General features: G+C 41.6%; 1 long non-coding RNA gene across 1 annotated transcript; it reads left to right on the forward strand.

The window, feature by feature from the left end:
* The first annotated feature begins 1,839 nt into the window (after nt 1–1,839).
* On the forward strand, nt 1,840–3,616 carry LOC130986392 (uncharacterized). Its single transcript, XR_009089255.1, has 3 exons — nt 1,840–1,945; nt 2,916–3,093; nt 3,198–3,616. It is a non-coding gene; the product is annotated as an uncharacterized LOC130986392 (long non-coding RNA).
* The last annotated feature ends 16,148 nt before the right edge of the window (nt 3,617–19,764 follow it).

Consider the following 19,764-nt stretch of genomic DNA (forward strand, 5'->3'; position numbering starts at 1 on the left):
CACCTCCGGCGAAGTCGCCGGCATCAGCCACCCCCTCCTCCAGCGAAGTCGCCGCCACCTCGTCTCTCTCTGTCCCCCTCGTCTCCCTCATCAGCCACCCCCTCTGTCCCTCAAATCTGCCAACAACCACCACCACCGTCGCCAACAACCACCACCGCCGCCAACCCCTTCAAAATCCACTCAAAAATCAGAAATCAAAAACCAAATCTTGCCCCCAAACACTGTGAAGGCGAATAGAGGGAGAGAGAGAGAGAGGACGAAAGGCGGCGGCGGCCGGAGAGGCGAGAGGCGGCGGCGCAGGCGAACTAGAAATCAAAAACCAAATCTGTTAGATCTAAAAGAGAATAGAGGGAGAGAGGGAGGACGACGACCTCGCCCAAATCGGCGCAGGCGAGCCCTAGCCCCCAAATCGGCGCACGATCTCACGCATTTGGGCGGCGAGCTTCGAATCCCCCAAATCGCCCAAGGATGCGACGGTGAGAGGGAGGGAGAGAGAGATCACGAGATCTGTAACGCGAGAGAGAGGGAGAGAGGCGGCGACGGCCGAATGGGCGAAAGGCGGCGGCGGCGGCGATGGGGGTGGCATCCCGCCGGAGAAGAAGAAGAGAGAGGCGGCTGCTCTCTGCTCTCTATGTGTGTGTTTGTGTGTGTGTGTTTATTTTAAACATAATTGAGGGTTTAATTAGTAACTTAATTAATGATCTAATTAAGTTAAATTATTTCCATTTTTAGAAAGTGGCCAACTTTAGTGGGACGCCCAAAAAGGAAATGTGGCCAACTTTAATGGGACGGAGGAAGTAGTTACATATATAATAGCATAGTTATAATATTAGTATTATATTATAAATAATATTACGTCTAACATATAAATTATATGTAACTTATAACATCTATATAATTCACTATATATTACATGAATGCATACAAGTATGCGAATATAAATATCATCAAATGATATAAAAGTGAATAAAATATAATATAGTATGTAAGTTATATAATTTAATATAACTGAATTATTTATATTGATATCATAACACAGTTATAATATAATATTCTATATTATATAACTAAGATTATTGTTCTACAATAAATTATACATCTGACGTGTAACATCTATGTATATAATAGCATAGCTATAATTAATATTGATATTATATTATAACTTAGATTACATCTAACTTATAAATCTCATATAACTTATAACATCTGTATAGTATATAGTATATACTATATAACTTATATATTTATAAATATCATCAAATGATACAAAAACAAATAAAATATAGTATATAGTACAAGTTATACAATAAAATAAAATTATTTATTTTGATATTATAGTATAGTTATAATATATAACTAAAATTATTATTTTACAATAAATTATACATCTAACTTATAATAGTTACATATATAATAGCATAGTTATAATATTAGTATTATATTATAAATAATATTACTTCTAACATATAAATTATATGTAACTTATAACATTTATATAATTTATTATATATTACATGAATGCATACAAGTATGCGAATATAAAGTACGGTATACCAATTGAATTTTTTCGATTTTGATAATACCGATTATTTTGGTATACCGTTAAAGTGCGGTATACCGTGAAAGTACGGTATACCGAAATTCGGTAAGGTATACCGAAATAAAGGTACGGTAAAGGTTTTGTATATTCTCCATACCGTACTTAAGGTATACCGAACTAAGGTATACCGTAGGTAAAGGTAAGGTAAAGGTATGAATTTTCTTCATACCGGAGGTAAAGGTAAGGTATAAGGTATGGTCGATTTAATAAGGTATACCGTACCGTGCCACCCCTAGTTTGCTCCTACCCAAGTGGAAATTCGAACGGCCGGCGTCTATTTCCTTTCGTCTCCAACGATTGCCACAATAGCTAGGGTTTCTCTATAGCAGATTTCGACGCCGCCAGGTAAGGTTTCATTTCAAGTTCTTTTTTTTTCCTATCCCGCCGACGACTTGTTCAAAAATACTGAGGGAATTGTGATTTTCGAACATTGTTCTGTTTATGGTTTATTTTGCTGAAATCGAACGGGTATATCTATGTTTTTGCGAATTTTTTTGGCTATCCATGTAATGTTTTAGGGATTTTTTGTTCGAATATAAAAGGTTTTGGATTTTATGTTTTAAACAATTGAATATCGAAAAACTTTCGCTGAATATCGAAACACTTTTGTGAAAAATTGAAGTCTTTCGCAGTGAGATGTTGGCTATCCATGTAATGTTTTAGGGATTTTTTGTTCAAATATAAAAGGTTTTGGATTTTATGTTTTGAACAATTGAATTTCGCTGAATATCGAAAAACTTTTGTGAAAAATTGAAGTCTTTCTGAAATGGTCTGTTCGTTTAATGTTGTAAAATATAGTTCTTTTTAATTTGTCGAAGCTTGGTGTTATCGGTGGAATCAAGCATATGGTGGTGTTCATTTATTTGTGTGCATCTGTTCTCTTTTCTGAAATGGTCTGTTCGTTTAATGTTATAAAATATAGTTTGAAATTACTTTGTCAAAGCTTGCTGTTATCGGTGGAATCAAGCATGGGCTGGTGTTCGTTTATTTGTGTGCATCTGTTCATTTTTCTTATGTGGTCTGTTCATTTAATGTTATAAAATATAGTTTAATGTTAATTTGTCAAAGCTTGTTGTTATCGATGGAATCAAGCATAGGGTAGTGTTCGTTTAATTGTGTGCCTCTGTTCATTTTTCTGATATGGTCTGTTCATTTAATGTTATAAAATATACTTTGAAAATACTTTGTGAAAGCTTGCTATTATCGATGGAATCAAGCATATGGTGGTGTTCTTTTAATTGTGTGCCTCTGTTCACTTTCCTGATATGGCCTGTTCGTTTAATGTTATAACATATATGAAAATACTTTGTGAAAGGTTGATGTTATCGGTGGTATCGTTGCTGAAAACAATGGAGAAAATGGTGAAGGCATCGGTAGCGTAGTGGACGTTGCTGCAACAGCTGAAGTGACTGAGGATGTAGTTTTTAAAGAAATCAACCATTACATTTAGAATATAATATCATAAAAATCAAAAAACTATCACGATGGATAAGGTAAATTACTAGGTTACTGTCAAATTCGTTATAAATATGTTTGTGTTAAAATAAACTTATATTTTAAACCTAGTTTAATGCATTTTAATATTTTTTTTTCCAAGGATGTTGTGATCGATGGAAGCGTCCCTGCTGCACGCTCAGGGATGGAAGCGTCCCTGCTGGATGATGTAGATGAACAGGGAGACATTGCTTGTGACATGACCGTTGCAAAGAAAATGAAAAGTGCGGCCGCTGACGATGGTGGTTCAGCAAAGGACGATGAGGTATTTGGTTACTATAAATACATATCATGACGGCAACATAAGTAAAATTCAGTAAAAACGTGGGCGTATTATCTCAACTACAGAGAGGAGACCATCAAGGCAAAATCTGTGGCTAATTCGAAAATACATATTGTCAAGTTGAAGTGGGCGGACAAACGAAATACATTGGACACAACTATTTATCTTATGCGATGTTTGGAGACCTTCATGGGAGATATTTCATCAAATTGGAAGTGTGACATGTACAACGCAGGTGCACGCCAATTATCTCTGGTGGACGTCGCCAACCACCAAATAATTCCTGCGGAATTACCAAAATAAATTAGTATAATGGTAAGCAGGGTCGATCCCACAGAGAGCAGTTAAAAATCATTCAAATCTCTAAATCTATAAAAACGGTGATGCCACCACGCCTTAAAATTGAGGAGAATTAATTAAAACTAAGAATGCAATAAATTGAATAAAAACTACTCTTGAAATAAATCAATAAAAAGGTAACTCGGCTCGAATAAATCCACACTAATTTAAAGCTCTGATCATCGACGCAATAATTAATTAATCCCTATTAACCAACCAGGTATAGGATACCGTGAAACGCAACGGACGTACCCCAATTCCTACTTACTGTGTCGATTAACAGCTGGAGACGCCAGACCTGCTTATTTCCCTTATTAAAATATAACCTAGCTGGAGACGCCAGACCTAGATTTAATATTCTAATAGCATTAAGATGAAGGAACCCAGTTTATATCAATTATCCTAGATACGCTAGTAATAATTAATATACCAATTAATTCCTACTACGAACATGGTAGTTTTATCACTAATCAGCCATATTCCAACAATTACGGATTGGATGTGCTAATTGACTGTAATCCAATTAAACTTAAGTTGGCCAGACTTAAATAAAATCGAAATTATCTTTAAACCCTAAGAATTAATCGGAATCAATAGGAATCAATTTTAAACCAATTAGGTCTCACAGATCATTAAATTAGAGTTTCATTATTCTCGCCGAATTAAAAGATTTAGCTACTCATGCTTAAAATAAAAACAATCAAATAAATAAAAATAAACATGAAGAAAAAAATCGAACAAGCTATGAAATAAATTGCAAGAATTAAATCAACACTTGAACCGATCTAGAGAACTCGTCTGCTCCTTTCTCCAATCCAGCCGCAAGTTGAACCAATAAAACAAGAATTAAAGCTAAAAGTAACTATGGAATCAAAATACTAAAAACTATGGAATCGAAATTGCATGAAAACAAAAGTTGCATGGGAATGAAAAAGTCAACTGCTATTCTAATTATCAAAGTTTGCGGCTGTAAAATTGTGTATGTAAAAGTGAATGTCTTCTAATCCTCTTCAAAGTGAAACTATAACTAAAGGTATCCCCCAAGTCATAAATTGCGGCTGCTTATCAAAACAAGAGTCCTAACTAAATCAAAACACTTAGGGGATCAAAACTTAAGTGGCCGAATACCCTAATATTTATGGGTTTCGGCCCTTCCCAAAACTAAAGCCCAAAAAAATAATTAAAAGAGTATTTGGCTTAAATAAATTACAAGATAAATATTTCCAAAGCCCAAATCTCTAAATCTCTCCACAAATTCATCAACTTCTTCATCAAATTCTCGACTTTAAATATTTCCTCCATCCATGAGCATCCATCTCCAATCCATTTAATTCCTGCGCCAAAATGTCACAAACCATGTAAAATCATATAAAATCATGGCGAAACACACACTAAACTAAGTAGCCAAAATACACACATCAAATCCCCTCACACTTAGATCATACTTGTCCTCAAGTATGACGTGAAAGAAGAATTTAATGGTGAAAATTAGCCACTAGAGACAACTTCCCTTCTCGACATGACACTAAAGACTTAAAACGAAACAAAGAAAAACAGACGCAGCAACCAACTGGGAAGAAAATAGAAAAGAACAAGGACACTAACAACTCAACAGAAAACGACAGCCAAGTAATCATCAAAACACTAGTAACGTAACATACTGCCAAATCGAACCATGCAACTCACAATCGATTCTCAACTCTCAAATCAAGAAAAGGAAATGTCAAACAAGTGTTTTCATTGTCTATCTAGTCCAAATCAAGCAACAACAAGTTCCTCTCAAGATTCCCTCTTCTCTCAAATATTTATTTTGGAAATTCACACACAAGAAGGAAAATCCACTTAGTCGTGATATGTCATGGTCACACAGTAATTCAAGGAGGTCTTTTCTCATTTAGTTGTAATGGGGCTAAGGACTATCAATGATGTAGGCAAGATCCTAGGGGTCCTAAGCTCAAACATTGAAGATCAAGTATTGTGCATATTAAAACCGAATCACATCCAAAAATACTAAGCATATGAGGAACAAACACTAACTCATCCTTGGGCAACAAGATCATCTCAATCAACTGCATGCTCAACTAATTCAACTTGGTGCATTTTTTTCTTTTTCTTTTTTTCAGCACCTTTTATTCACATATTTCAAACCACATACAGAGATTTATTTCACAATTCAGCTCAATACACAAAGAATTAGCCCATCCATCAACAACAGTCACTGACTTAGCCAAACAGATCGTCCCTCCACGGTTCAGAACAGTTTTCAGCATGGATTCTGTTTGGGCAGACAGATACAACTTCCTCTAGAATTCAAATAGGATGTAATTCAAATTCAAACATGCACAATAGGGTCAAAGAGAGAGTCCAAAATAGGCCTTGGCTTAATAATTTAGTGACTCATAAGAAAGAACATAGTCAAGGCTTCAAAGGGCTCACTAGGGGTGAATGTTCAGGTAGGAATTCAAAAGCAGGCCAAATGGCTACCCTAGTGCCTTCTATCATGCATCACCAATGACTCACAACATATCACAACTTCATGAATAACAAACCACTCAAAAAGAAAAATAGTAGAGAGTGCTCTACTCTAATAAGCTCAATTCTCACTTATATGTGGTTTTTTACTCGTTGTTACTCTTATTTGTCATTCCAAATTTCATCCAATAAAAACACAAAATTTTCAATCTCAAAATCCCAAATCTCAAGTATCAAATCTCAAGTTCATCACACAATTCAATCCGGCAGCATGCTTATCACTAATAATTCAACAATCACAAAGCTCACAACACACAAAACGATATAACAAACGGACTTAACAGAACACAACTCAAAGACGCCCCCCTCACACTTAGATTTTGCTTGCCCTCAAGCAAACAAAACAAAACATAAGCAAAGGAGCAAACGAGACACACAACTAAAAAGATAAAGACAACACAAAAACACGAAACAAAATAAGAAAAGGAAGGAAATCACCGTGTGCGCTGCCGCCTCATCTCCTGTCGAATGGTGGCGCTCAAGTTCGCAATGCTCTCCTGTAGGATTGCCACGTTCCCATCGATCTCTTTTTTTTTTTTTATATATATATAACTGAAACATAACAAAAATTAAAATTAAGGAAGGAACTAAGAAACTATAAAAAAAAAACTGAACGAAATCGAAAAAAAAAAAAAAAAAACAAAGCGGAAAACTGAAAGGGAAAGAAAGCCGGGTTGCCTCCTGATAAGCGCCATTATTTAACGTCGTTGGCTCGACTGCTCAAGTCCTCAAAACGTGCCCGAAAGCAGCAGCGAAACAGACTCCGCTGGAACCAAAGAAGAGGCATCATAGTACGGCTTCAAACGTTGTCCGTTCACGGTGAATATCTTAGCCGTGTCTAAACTGCGAATCTCAAACGCCCCGTTTGGGCAAATAGATTGTATTACGAAGGGGCCAATCCACTTCGTCTTCAATTTTCCGGTCATCAACCGCAGCTTTGACTGGAAAAAAAGTACCTTTTGGCCGACTGTAAATGTCTTTCCTTGCAAGTTCTTGTCGTTCCACATCTTGGTGCTATCCTTATACCACATCGCGACGTCATAAGCTTCAAGACGAAGCTTATCCACACACTTATCTTTTAAGTCGGGTGGTTCCACATCAAAATGCAGAATTCTGTCGCGTGGCTTCCGTTTGGGCAAACAGTCCGTATGTCCAGAACCTGCGAGTTTCGGGTGGGCATGAAGAGACTTGGTAGATTCTTTGACTTCTTCATTGTTCATCCCACGAGCATCAAGACCAGTTGCTCTTTTGATCAAGGTCGGTTCCAACTTGTCCTGCACAGATTTAGTCTCAAGATGTTCTTGGACAGAAGGGTCAGTAATGTTAGTGGCACAAACAGTTTTAACAAGGGGACTTTTCATGGTATCATCAATGTTGAAAGTAAACTTTTCTCCATGATAATCCAAACAAATGGTACCACTATAAACATCAATGACTGCCCTAGTGGTCCTTAAGAAAGGACGACCTAGCAGAACACCGACTGACTCTTTCGACTGCATACCACTCATTTTCACCACATAAAAGTCAGCAGGATAAACAAAATCATGCACCTTTACAAGAACATTCTCTAGAAGACCCTCAGGATGAACACGTGACCCATCAGCCAACTGAATCACCACCTTAGTAGCCACCAACTTCACACCAATTAGGTTATTATAAACAGCTAAGGGCATGACATTAATAGAAGCTCCTAGATCACACATAGCATGCTCAATCTTAGTATCACCGATGAAACATGGCAGAGAAAACATACCTGGATCCTTGCATTTGGGTGGCAACTCTTTTCGTATCACTGCTGACACGTTCTCGCCCATCACAATCTTTCCAGATTTCTTAGACTTTCCATCGATGAAGTCCTTCAAAAACTTGCTCAGATGAGGGAGTTTGAGTGCTTGGAGGAAAGGAAGATTAATCTCCAACTTTCCAAATATCTTCATGAAGTCATTGATCTCTTCCTCAGGCTTCTTCCTTGCTAACCTTCTTGGGAAAGGTACTGGTGGCACAAACTTAGGATCGCGGAGGCTCAGTATTGGTTCCTCCTTGGTCGAATCATCTTCAACACTTTCTCGTTCTGCCTCCCTTTCTTTCTGCACAGCTTCGGACTCATCGTCCTGTTTGGGCAAACGAGACATATTTCCAGATTGACCTCCAGTGAGCACTGGTTCTTCAGAATCGTTCTGTTTGGGCAAACAGTTGCTCTCGCTAGATTCGCCTTCTCGAACTTTTTCCACTTTCTTGATTGGTGGTTCATCCAATTCTTTGACACTTCTCAAGGTGATCCAGTTCACACTTTCCTGAGGATTCACTTGGACTTGCGATGGTAATTTTCCTTGATGGCCCTTGAGTTGATTCACGGATGTTGCGAGCTGAGACACTTGACGAGCCAACCCATCTATCTGCACCTTTTGCTCTGCATGAGACTGTTGAAGCTGCTGCACATTGCCTTGCAAAAATTGTTGGTTGCCAATCAATTCTGCCATCATCTCCTCAAGAGATTTGCCTTGCTTCTCGGGAGGATGTTGCTGAGTTTGTGGAGCTTGATACCCCGTCCTTTGATGTGGAGGGCGGTAGTTTTGTTGCTGTGGCTGCTGCATCGTTGGTGGCTGCTTCGGCTCGGGATCTCTCCATCGAAAATTTGGATGGTTTCTCCATGGCGCATTGTGATTGTTTGAGTACTGGTCCCGTTTGGGCAAATGGGGCAGTGGTGCGTCGCAGCTGTAAAAATTGTGGGGAGAATTCGCGTGGGCTTGATATTCTCCCTCATCTCCTGTGCATTGCAGGCTGGTGTGGCCTGGATTACCACATGCTCCACATGGCTTTTCTGGTGGTTGTCCAGCCATTGCGACTTTCTCCACCATAGTTCTCAACATTCTCTCCAATTTTCCCATCCTTGCTTCGAACTTCTCCTCAAAATCTGATGAACTAGCTTGAGCAGCTTTCTTGAGCAGTTGGATGCGCGGCTCCTCATACTCCCTCGTAGCTTCCACCAAGTGTTGAATTAGTCTTTTGGCTTCACTCACTGTGTTTTGGGAAAATCCCCCTCCACTTGCTGAGTTCACCAAATTCTTAGTGTCAACGGTCATCCCTTGGTAGAAATACTGCAACAAGTCACCCTCAGAAAACTTGTGATTTGGGCAACTATCCACCAATCTCCTAAATCTGGTCCAGTAGGCGCTTAACGACTCATCATACTCCTGCTTTGCACCACTGATCTCCTTCTTTAGCGCGTTCGTCTTGGTGGGAGGAAAAAAATGCTCCAGGAATAGCCTTTTCATCTCCGCCCATGTAGTGATAGAATAAGGTGGGAGACTCGCAAACCAAGAGTTCGCCTGTCACGACCGGCCTTAATTAATGATAATTAAGCCGGGAAAACCATGACTGGGGAAAGGAAATTAAGAAGCGGGTTCAGAAAAGGGCGCATAAATGAATACTCAAAGAACTTGAATGAGCGTGACATATTCCTTGAAAGGAAAGGGCATAGTTAGAGGCTTGACTAAAACATAATCAGCGTTTGCAGCGGAAGGCGTCACTGAAACAATCAGTGTTTACAGCGGAAAGCATAACTGAGATACATGTATGAAGACATGTATCCTTTCTGAGCCTACTTTAAGTTCGACAAAAGCTCCACTCAGCAACACTTCATCGCCCATCACAGCTCAACCTGCACAAGCATAAACAACGTAGGGCTAAGTACAAGAGTACTTAGTGGGCAGTTGCCAAAACTAAAGCATAATCTTAACATCATCAACAAAACACAACTTCGCATAAGAGGCATAAGTTCTTTCAAATCCTTTGCTCATTAAACATTTCCAAAATCATAAATAGCATAAGGGCATTCCTCATCATCAACAATCATAAACAAGCATCGTGTCGTGGAGAAGACCTTCCCCAACGAACACGGGCATCGCGCCGTGAGGAGGGGGCCTCCCTCAGCGGTCACGGCATCGTACTATTGAGGGAGGCCTCCCCCAATAGACGCTAGCATCGTACCGTCGAGGGTGGTTTCCCCCAACGGACGCTGTAACACTGGCATACTGGCATCGCGCCGCGAGGAAGGCCTCCCTCAGCGGACACGGGCATCGCGCCGTGAGGAAGGCCCTCCTCAGCGGACACGGCATCGTACTGTTGAGGGAGGCCTCCCCCAACAGACGCAAGCATCAAACACAAGCATAAACTTATTAGCGTAAAACATTCAAGCGTAAATAATCGCAACTCACATAAGGCGTAAATAGCATAAACAGCATAGCATAAGTCATTTAGCGTGAAGCATAATAAAGCTTAACTCATTTAGGCATAATAAAGCATAAAACTTGCATAGTTCTTTAATAGCATTTTATCTTACGCGTAAGAAATTGTCCACCTGATAGCAGGGTTTTGCTAAGGTACTGTGACTCCTTGAGTAGTTCTTACTCTCGCGCTTGACCTTAATCACGAGAATATAAAATAAGACATTGGCTCGAGGAAAATTCTCAATTAATGAGAAAGCCTAATTTAACTATGCATGAATCTTGTATGCATGAACTTAACATTTCCGAACGATACTCGGGGAATCCTACTATTAATCCTTGTTAATAGATTTAACTAACTTCCGTCTAACGCGGACGAATAGAGCTGTGATTCTTCCTTTCCCATCGGATTATTCTAATTGTAAAATAAATCTCGCCTTTGTACCCGATCGAAAAAGGACTATCTCGGCTTTAAACGAGGTGTGACCTCGTAGAAACTATCGGGCTTTTCGATAGAAACATAATTACTAATGTAACCTTGAATAATTAATCGGCTCAAAAGAGAGTAGCCAATTAATTAAGTAAACCAGTGGCTTTAATGAAATAAACAATGATAGCTCGCTTTAAATCTGAAGTCCAAAACAATAATTAATAAACTGGGCGGCTCATTTACTGAATAAGAATTGGCCCACCCACTGATAAATAATTGGGCTCCATCAAAATAAATACTGCATGGCTTATGGCTTAACTAAAGAAGTAACTTCAGCCCAAGTGAAGGTGGCCCAATTAAACATGAATGAGTCCAGATGAAATAAAATTCAGCCCAAAAATCTGGCCCAATACAAATAAAAGGGGCAAGCCCAAAACTCTTTCTCTTTCAAAAACTTTCGGTCCAATCACTGTGTATATATATATATATATATATATCAGCCCAAAAATAAAGATAAAGGCCCAATTCGAATTTAGCTGTGAAGCCCAAGCCATTAAAATTCAAGCCCGAAAATTAAAAAGGCAAAGCCCAAATTCCTTTCTTCCACAACCACTCTCGGTCTCTCTCTCTAATCTCAAACTCAAGGCCGCTCGTCCTTCTTCTTCAAAGCTTACGCTCGGCCATCTCTCAAAATCGATCGGCCCTTCCTCTTCCTCGGCTGAGAACCGCTCGGCCTCCTCCTCTCCGATCGTTCAGCCGCCATCTACTCCGTCCTGCGTCGGCTGCCGACGCGTCTGGTCCTAACGCCGCCCTATTTCCTTTTTTTTTTCACGCGACGACCCAATCGAGTCCTGAATCCTGGAATCTTCGCCGCCGACGACTCCTTGTCTGAATCCGGCGAGCGACCGCTGCCTGGGAATGGCGCCATCCATCTCTTGTATCCACATCTCCTTCCGTCGTTGAGCCCTAGTTCTCAGAAAAGGGAAAAACGCAACTATCGAGCGACCGTTGCTGCTGCGCACGAGTCTCAGCTCGTCGCCGGGCAGCTGCTGTTTAGCCCTATTTTGTGATGATTTTACGGGTCTTGTTGTTGTGCATTCGAGCATGCCTCGTGTTTTTTTTATCTATCCTTCACTTGCTCGATGTTATTTGGGTGTATTACTGTTGTGTGCAGGAATCGGGAGCAGCCTCGCGTTTTGGCGTTGTTTGGAGCAGTTTCGGAGGCAGAGCTCACGGCCGCCGCCGTTCCACGGCGGCCGCCGTCCACGGCGCCGCCGTATCACGGCGGCCGCCGTCGAGACGGCGGTCGCGGCCTCGCGGCGCGGGCCGTGCAATTCTTGGAGATAATCCGCGAAGGGCCATCACGGCGGCGCCGCCCCTGTGCAATTCCGGCAGTTACGAAAATTGCTATAAAATCCGATTTTGAGGGTTTCATTGACTTCCGACCCCAGCAGCCTCCACCTGCGATTTTATGCTTTTTCCCTTAGTTTAGATAGATAGAAACATCTTAGATACTTGTGGATTCCGCTAGATCGTTGTTTTCTTTGAATCGATTGTAAGTTCTCCATTTTGATTAGTTAATCTTTACAAGCTTTCTTGTTATTGCATTGCCTAGATAATTGAGCACTTAGATAATGATATTTGATTTATGCTTTTGGTGTTTTCATCGCCTCGTTAATTGTTCCTTTATGCGCCTAGATAAGTATTGCTTTACGTTTTTGGGGTATTTATCGCTTCTAGATTAATTAGCTTGGAACCCTAGTTATTATGCTTGATCTATTGCTTCATATTTATTTCTCGCCTAGATAATTTTACTGCTTTCTTTCTATTACGCGCTAGTTAATCAGAGAGAGTGTCAGACCCAGCTTCTGATTAGAGTGTTTAGGTTTCCTTTCCTGTTTCCTGTGAGTAGCACGATCGAAGCCCTGCTAAGCCTTCCTTGAGAGACGACTTGAGTCACCTTACCGCCCTAGGACGACCTCGTATAAATTCGAGTCCATCCGCTAGGTGTTTTTTGATGAGTCAAATTTTGGCGCCGTTGCCGGGGAAGGCTTTAGGCATTTGATTGTGTTGCATTTGTTTTCAGTGTTTATTTTGCTTCCTTCTTTTGACTTGGTTATTTTCTCCCTCCGGTGCGTTTGATTTGGTTTGCTAGTGTTGTGTATGCAAGGTCGCCGCAGCTTGAAGAGAAAGCTAGTACCTTACTTTGACAACATTCACCGACCTCGTGAAGTCCTTTCTAGCCTGGAGGAGGAGTCCGAGTCCAGTTCGAGAAACTTTGTGGAATCGCAGTATCCAGAGGAAGATTGTGAAGAGGATTATCCCAGTCTCGACCAAGAAGTCATGGCGGAGCAGAATGTACAGTATATGGGGGATTTTTCCAGGCCTGTTATCGGGAACACTAGCACGTCGGCGATAGTGCTTCCCACGGCAGTCCGAAATTATAATCTGAAGCCGAACGACTCAAGCCTGCTGCCGCTATTTTATGGGATGCCGAGTGAGGATGCTCTACAATTCATCCGGGACTTCTGCACGCAAGTACAGACCTTCCCACTGTTGCAGCTCACCGAGGATCAGTTGAGACTCAAGTGCTTACCCTATGCACTCAAAGACCGGGCGAGGACGTGGTTGTTGTCCCTGCCGCCAAACTCCATAACCACGTGGAGCAAGGCATGTGAGAAGTTCATGCTCAGATTTTACCCTAATCACAAGACACAGGAGATTAGGACTCAAATAATGAACTTCATGCAAAGAGCCGACGAGCCTCTCCACGAAGCTTGGGAGAGATTCCAAGAGCTCCTCCGCCAGTGCCCGCAGCACCAGTTAGCACCCGTCATGTTGATGCAGTTCTTCTATGACGGATTGATTCAGACGGCACAGTTTATGGTGGACAGTACAGCAGGGGGCAACATTGCCCGGAAGACAGCCGATGAGCTCAAGGAGATCTTCGAAACACTTGCCGCGAGTTCTCAACAGAAATCAGTTAGAGGAAGGAGGGTTGAAGCCAATGCAGTAGCTCCAAATAATGAGCTTCAGAAGCAGGTAGCGGACCTGATGAGGCAAGTACAACACCTCACGATGAACCAGGTTGAGGCTCCACCAGTTCGCGCACCATCAGCAGAAGGTTGTGGCATATGCGGCGAATTTGGCCATGGAATTAACGCGTGCCATCGAATGGGCGAATTCCCACCTGAAGGACAAGCAGAAGTCTATGCTGCTCAGGGCTATCCGGGAAGGCCTCAATTTGAACAGAGGCCCAACTTTAATCAAGGGCAACAAGGCTCCAACTCGGGTTGGAGAAATGAGCAGAATTCAGGATGGAGGAACCAAGCTCCTGGCCAAGGGTCGGGATCAAACCAAGGCAATCAGTTCCCCCAACCTTCACAGCAAATGGGGTATCAGAACCAGCAGCAGTTCTACCCATCTCAACAACAGCCCTCATTCCCTCAGCAGCAGCATTACCCTCAACCATATCAGCAACAGCAACCACCGCAACAACTCTACCCACCTCAGCAGCACCAACCTCCAGGCCCCTTATTTGAAGATCAGATGCAAGCTTTCATGCAAGCTAGCAAACAGGCGATGGAGGCTCAGAGTGCTACCATCAAGCGCCTCGAGACTACAGTTGGGCAACTAACAGGAGCCTTGAGTCAGCTGCAGCAAGAACAGCCAACTGGGAAGTTCCCAAACCAGGACCAACAGCCGCATCAAGCTCATGCCGTGGCGGTAATCAAGGAGAATGCCCCAATAACCACGGGGAAATGGAGAAGCAAAGCCGTGCAAGCAATCAAGGCTACCCAATGCCCCAGTGAGCCACTGCCACCTGTCACTGTTGCACCAGAACAACCACCACCCAAGCAAGGAGATCCAGGTAGTTTTATTTTCGATATTAGCTTAGGTGGGGTTGAAAAGGCTTTAGGAATGCTTGATTTGGGCGCGGCAGTCAATTTGATGCCGCTTGATATTTTTGAGGAATTGGGAAATAAAGAGCTGAAATGCACTAACATTAAGATAGAGCTAGCTGACGGCTCCATTAGCAGCCCATGAGGCCTTGTTGAGGATGTTGAGGTGGTTGTGAGGGGGATTAGAGTCTTGGCTGATTTTGTTGTCCTGGATGTGGGAAAAGGGATTAGAGGCGAGAATGGGCATCTCGTGCTACTTGGCCGACCCTTTATGGCTACCACCCGTACTCGCATCGATATGGGTACAGGAACTGTCAGTATGGTAGGGGCGGGTAGAACGGTAACTTTCTCTGTTTTCGATAAAAAACCTACTACTCCCACTTCCTTAATTCAAATCTGCTCTTATGTTGAAACATTTAATGCCTTGGATGAGGATTGTATTGTGCAGGAATTCCTTAATAAGTTACAGGAGGAGGACGAGATTGAGGAGGAATTCCTTGCCAACTTGCAGGATGAGGCTGACATTGAGCAGGAATCTCTGGATAAGCTGCACGAGGAAGATGACATAGAGCAAGGCTTCCTGTCTGCCTTGCTACTGGAAGAGAAGCTTGATGAGGTTGTGTCACTTGATCTCCTGGGATGGGTGGATAGAGGACCATCTCATGATATGAGCATGGAACGCTCATTTGGAGGATCCGCAGCTGCAATTCAAGAAGTTATGTTTACAAGGGCGTTAAGGCAGCTAGAGCTTCAATCGGATTTTGGTTAAGCGGTTCTCCTAGTCGGGCTGGCGACTTTAAAACTAGCGCTGCATGGGAGGCAACCCATGTTTCTTACTTTTTCTTGTTTTCGTTTATCTTTCATTTTTGCTTGTGTTTGAGTTCCTTTGTTTCTGTTGTTTGGTGCAGGTTGTTGCGTTGGAGACTGCCTGTTCTAGGGTTGCGAGTTGGGCAGACATCGTGGGACACTACAGACTCACCACTGGATCGGTATTTAGGGAAGTTTCCTCTTTCACCCCTCTTTTTGTTTGCACTGAGGACAGTGCCAGATTTTAAGTGTGTGGGGGGGGGTGTTTGTTGGTAGTTGTAAATCCTGTGGGTGTCTTCTTGTTGTGTTCTTGGGCTTTATTGTGTTGGGGCGAATGGTCCCCTTCTCTTGTTTTCTTGCCTGTTTTTAAGAACATCGCATGATTGATGGTAGTTCACTGGCGATTCTGGATTGTGTCTGTTTGGTTTGTTGTCCTTGTCTTCTTGTTTGATTTGTTCCCAATGAAGTGTAATCAGTTTAAGGTTTTGGTGCAACACCCTGATGAGCAACTCTTGACGTGATTTGTCTGGTAGATGCTAAGGGGAGTGTTTTCAGTGCAATTTCCTAATGTCTGTCTCTGTTTTGAATTGTTTGGTTGGTTGTTGAGTTTCTGATAGTCTGGGTCTCTGCTCCTCTAGTGTTTTCATTATGAGCATGGGAAACCACACGAGAACATTTTGGATCACCTCCAAAAGTGCAATCTCGTGAATTATGGCCCATCTATTAAGAGCGAAAATAACTTGACCCCAAAAAAATGAGAAGTGTATTGTAAAAAAGTGAAAGAATATGAAAAGGAATGAGATATGATTGTAAAGGAAATTGCATTAGGAAATTCACCCTTAGCGGAGAATTGGGTCTGATCGGATTGAGTTGTATCACCTTGTTGTTGCACTTTAAACCTTAGCTTTGAACACTTGATTGGGGGGCATTGATATCTTGAAGGGCTTGGATTGGTTTGTGTTTGCTTGGTGAGAAGAATCGCTTGTGGATTTCCTTTCGATGTTGTGATTGTTGCTTGAGGACAAGCAAGGATTTAAGTGTGGGGGGGTTGTTTAGCCCTATTTTGTGATGATTTTACGGGTCTTGTTGTTGTGCATTCGAGCATGCCTCGTGTCTTTTTGATCTATCCTTCACTTGCTCGATGTTATTTGGGTGTATTACTGTTGTGTGCAGGAATCGGGAGCAGCCGCGCGTTTTGGCATTGTTTGGAGCAGTTTCGGAGGCAGAGCTCACGGCCGCCGCCGTTCCACGGCGCCGCCGTATCACGGCGGCCGCCGTCGAGACGGCGGCCGCGGCCTCGCGGCGCGGGCCGTGCAATTCTTGGAGGTAATCCGCGAAGGGCCATCACGGCGGCGCCGTCCCACGGCGGCCGCCGCCCCTGTGCAATTCCGGCAGTTACGAAAATTGCTATAAAATCCGATTTTGAGGGTTTCATTGACTTCCGACCCCAGCAGCCTCCACCTGCGATTTTATGTTTTTTCCCTTAGTTTAGATAGATAGAAACATCTTAGATACTTGTGGATTCCGCTTGATCGTTGTTTTCTTTGAATCGATTGTAAGTTCTCCATTTTGATTAGTTAATCTTTACAAGCTTTCTTGTTATTGCATTGCCTATATAATTGAGCACTTAGATAATGATATTTGATTTATGCTTTTGGTGTTTTCATCGCCTCGTTAATTGTTCCTTTATGCGCCTAGATAAGTATTGCTTTACGTTTTTGGGGTATTTATCGCTTCTAGATTAATTAGCTTGGAACCCTAGTTATTATGCTTGATCTATTGCTTCATATTTATTTCTCGCCTAGATAATTTTACTGCTTTCTTTCTATTACGCGCTAGTTAATCGGAGAGAGTGTCAGACCCAGCTTCTGATTAGAGTGTTTAGGTTTCCTTTCCTGTTTCCTGTGAGTAGCACGATCGAAGCCCTGCTAAGCCTGATAACACTCATATTTCCATGGTTTTTAATGTTCATATGATGTTAATTTTATAGGAAATTGAGTGTTGGATGATTGTTTTGTGCTTAATTTGCTTTATCTTGTGAAACATGATTTTTACTCGAACTTTGAAGGAATTTGCAGATTTATTGAGTTCGAATTTGGAACAATTTCCTGAAATAGAAGTTGTAGATCGTCTCGATAAGAGTTCGTGAGCGCAAACGGATCATAAATCGGAGTTCGGACGAGAAAGTTATGGCTGAAACAAAAACGTCGCGCGCAGCAGTCAAAATTCGGCGACCTAAACGGCGACCGCCGAGTTGGTCACCGAAATTCCTGTGTCAAATTTGCACTACGAGCGTTAAATTCGGCGGGCGCCGAATTTGGCCGATTTTCAGACCAAAAACGGCGACCAATTCGGCGATCGCCGAGTTTGGTCGCCGATATGGGCGGTTTTGCGAGATTTTCCGATTTTTAGAGTTCTTCTGGGTTTCAAACACTGTATTTTACCCTGACACTATAAATAGGTCTTCTTTTGACCTATTTTGGGTTCCTTTTTCAGTTCCCAACTTTTATTTTTCAATTTCATAGCTTTAGAATTTATTTCTTTCCAGTTTTTACTGCTTGGATTGGATTTCCACAAGATTAAAGATTCAAGTCGCTACAATAGTTTTCATTCAGTTTTTATTTAATTTAGTTTTTTACAATTGCGTTCAATTTAATTATGTTTATGTTTGATTTTATTATGTCTGGCTAGTCTTTTCATCTGAACCTAGGGTTTGTATATAGCTGAATGATTATGTGTTTTTGATTTATTGATATCAATTTGCCCTCCAACTTATGATTCATGATTCCTGGTGCTTAATCTCTTGTGAATTATCTGATCAATGATTTACATGTCTAGCTGTTCAGTTTGAGTCTTGAATGCGATAATTGTTCAGCCGATTCAGGAATGCATGATATAGTGTTAGCCTTGAGTCTTGAATGCGATAGGTGAAGCTATAGGAAGCTATTCTTTATGTGCTATTGGGAGTTAATTTATTCCTTGGAGTCTTGAATGTGAAAAGGGATTAATTAATCTACGTTCATAGGTGGTCGTTAGAGACGCTTGTGGATAGTATAGTGATCTTTCATCAGGGTTGGATTAAAATTGGTAATTGAATCAATAGGTTGAATGCATGAAGTTGATTGGTGAAAATACATCCCTAGGGTCAGAGTTTTCCTTTTATTTGAGTTAATTATCATAGTTTATATGCTCTAGTTAATCTTAGTTCAATATTCACCTTCATAATCGTTTTACTTGCATACTGTGAGAGTCTGTGTAGGAGATAGATAGAGTGATTTCGTTTTACAGTCTCTGTGGATACGATACTCGATTGCTGTTTATACTACGATTACACCGTGTTAGTTGCGGTATTTTTGTTGCTAATAAAATAGTGATCAACTTTTTGGCGCCGTTGCCGGGGACTGTTTAGATTTTGCTTTAATATTTCCAATAGGACTTTATAGTACTGCAAGTTTTTTTTTGTTTTTATTTTTCTTTTCTGATCTTTTTGCTGTTTCTGTAGGTTGCATATGAACACACGATCTCACGGAAATCCTCTCTTTGAGTTTGACCCTGAAATCAATAAAACCTTGCGCAACCTAAAGAAGCAGAACGATCAAGTTGAGACAGAAACGATGGCTACTCCAGAACAAATCCAAATTCGAGCTTTGCAAGAGCAGTTGAAGAAGCTGCTTGATGCACAGGAGACAAGAGAGGCTCAGAAACAACCGGCCATCAATGAAGCGTTCATACCACAGTATGTGTACCAGGAGCCCCCACGAGTGAACGTTAACAACTTTGAGCTGAAAACGGGTTTGATCACGATGGTCCAACAGAGCCAATATGGTGGACAAGCGATTGAAGACCCTAATGCGCACCTGGCGCATTTCCTGGAGCTGTGTAGCACGGTGAAGATGAATGGTGTCCCTGATGACATTATCCGTCTTCGTCTTTTTCCCTTCTCACTGCGGGATAAGGCGAAGTCGTGGTATCATACGCTGCAGCTGGGAGAGAATATCGTGTGGGAGGATTTGGCTCATGCATTCCTACGCAAGTTTCATCCACCTGGCCTTACGTTGAAGTTGAAGATGGACATCATGCAGTTTCAACAGTTCGATGGAGAAAAGCTAGCGGAGACTTGGGAGCGGTATCAGGAGAAGCTCAGAAAGTGC

Source organism: Salvia miltiorrhiza, chromosome 5 (genome assembly GCF_028751815.1).
Source record: "Salvia miltiorrhiza cultivar Shanhuang (shh) chromosome 5, IMPLAD_Smil_shh, whole genome shotgun sequence".
In the NCBI taxonomy this organism is placed as follows: domain Eukaryota; kingdom Viridiplantae; phylum Streptophyta; class Magnoliopsida; order Lamiales; family Lamiaceae; genus Salvia; species Salvia miltiorrhiza.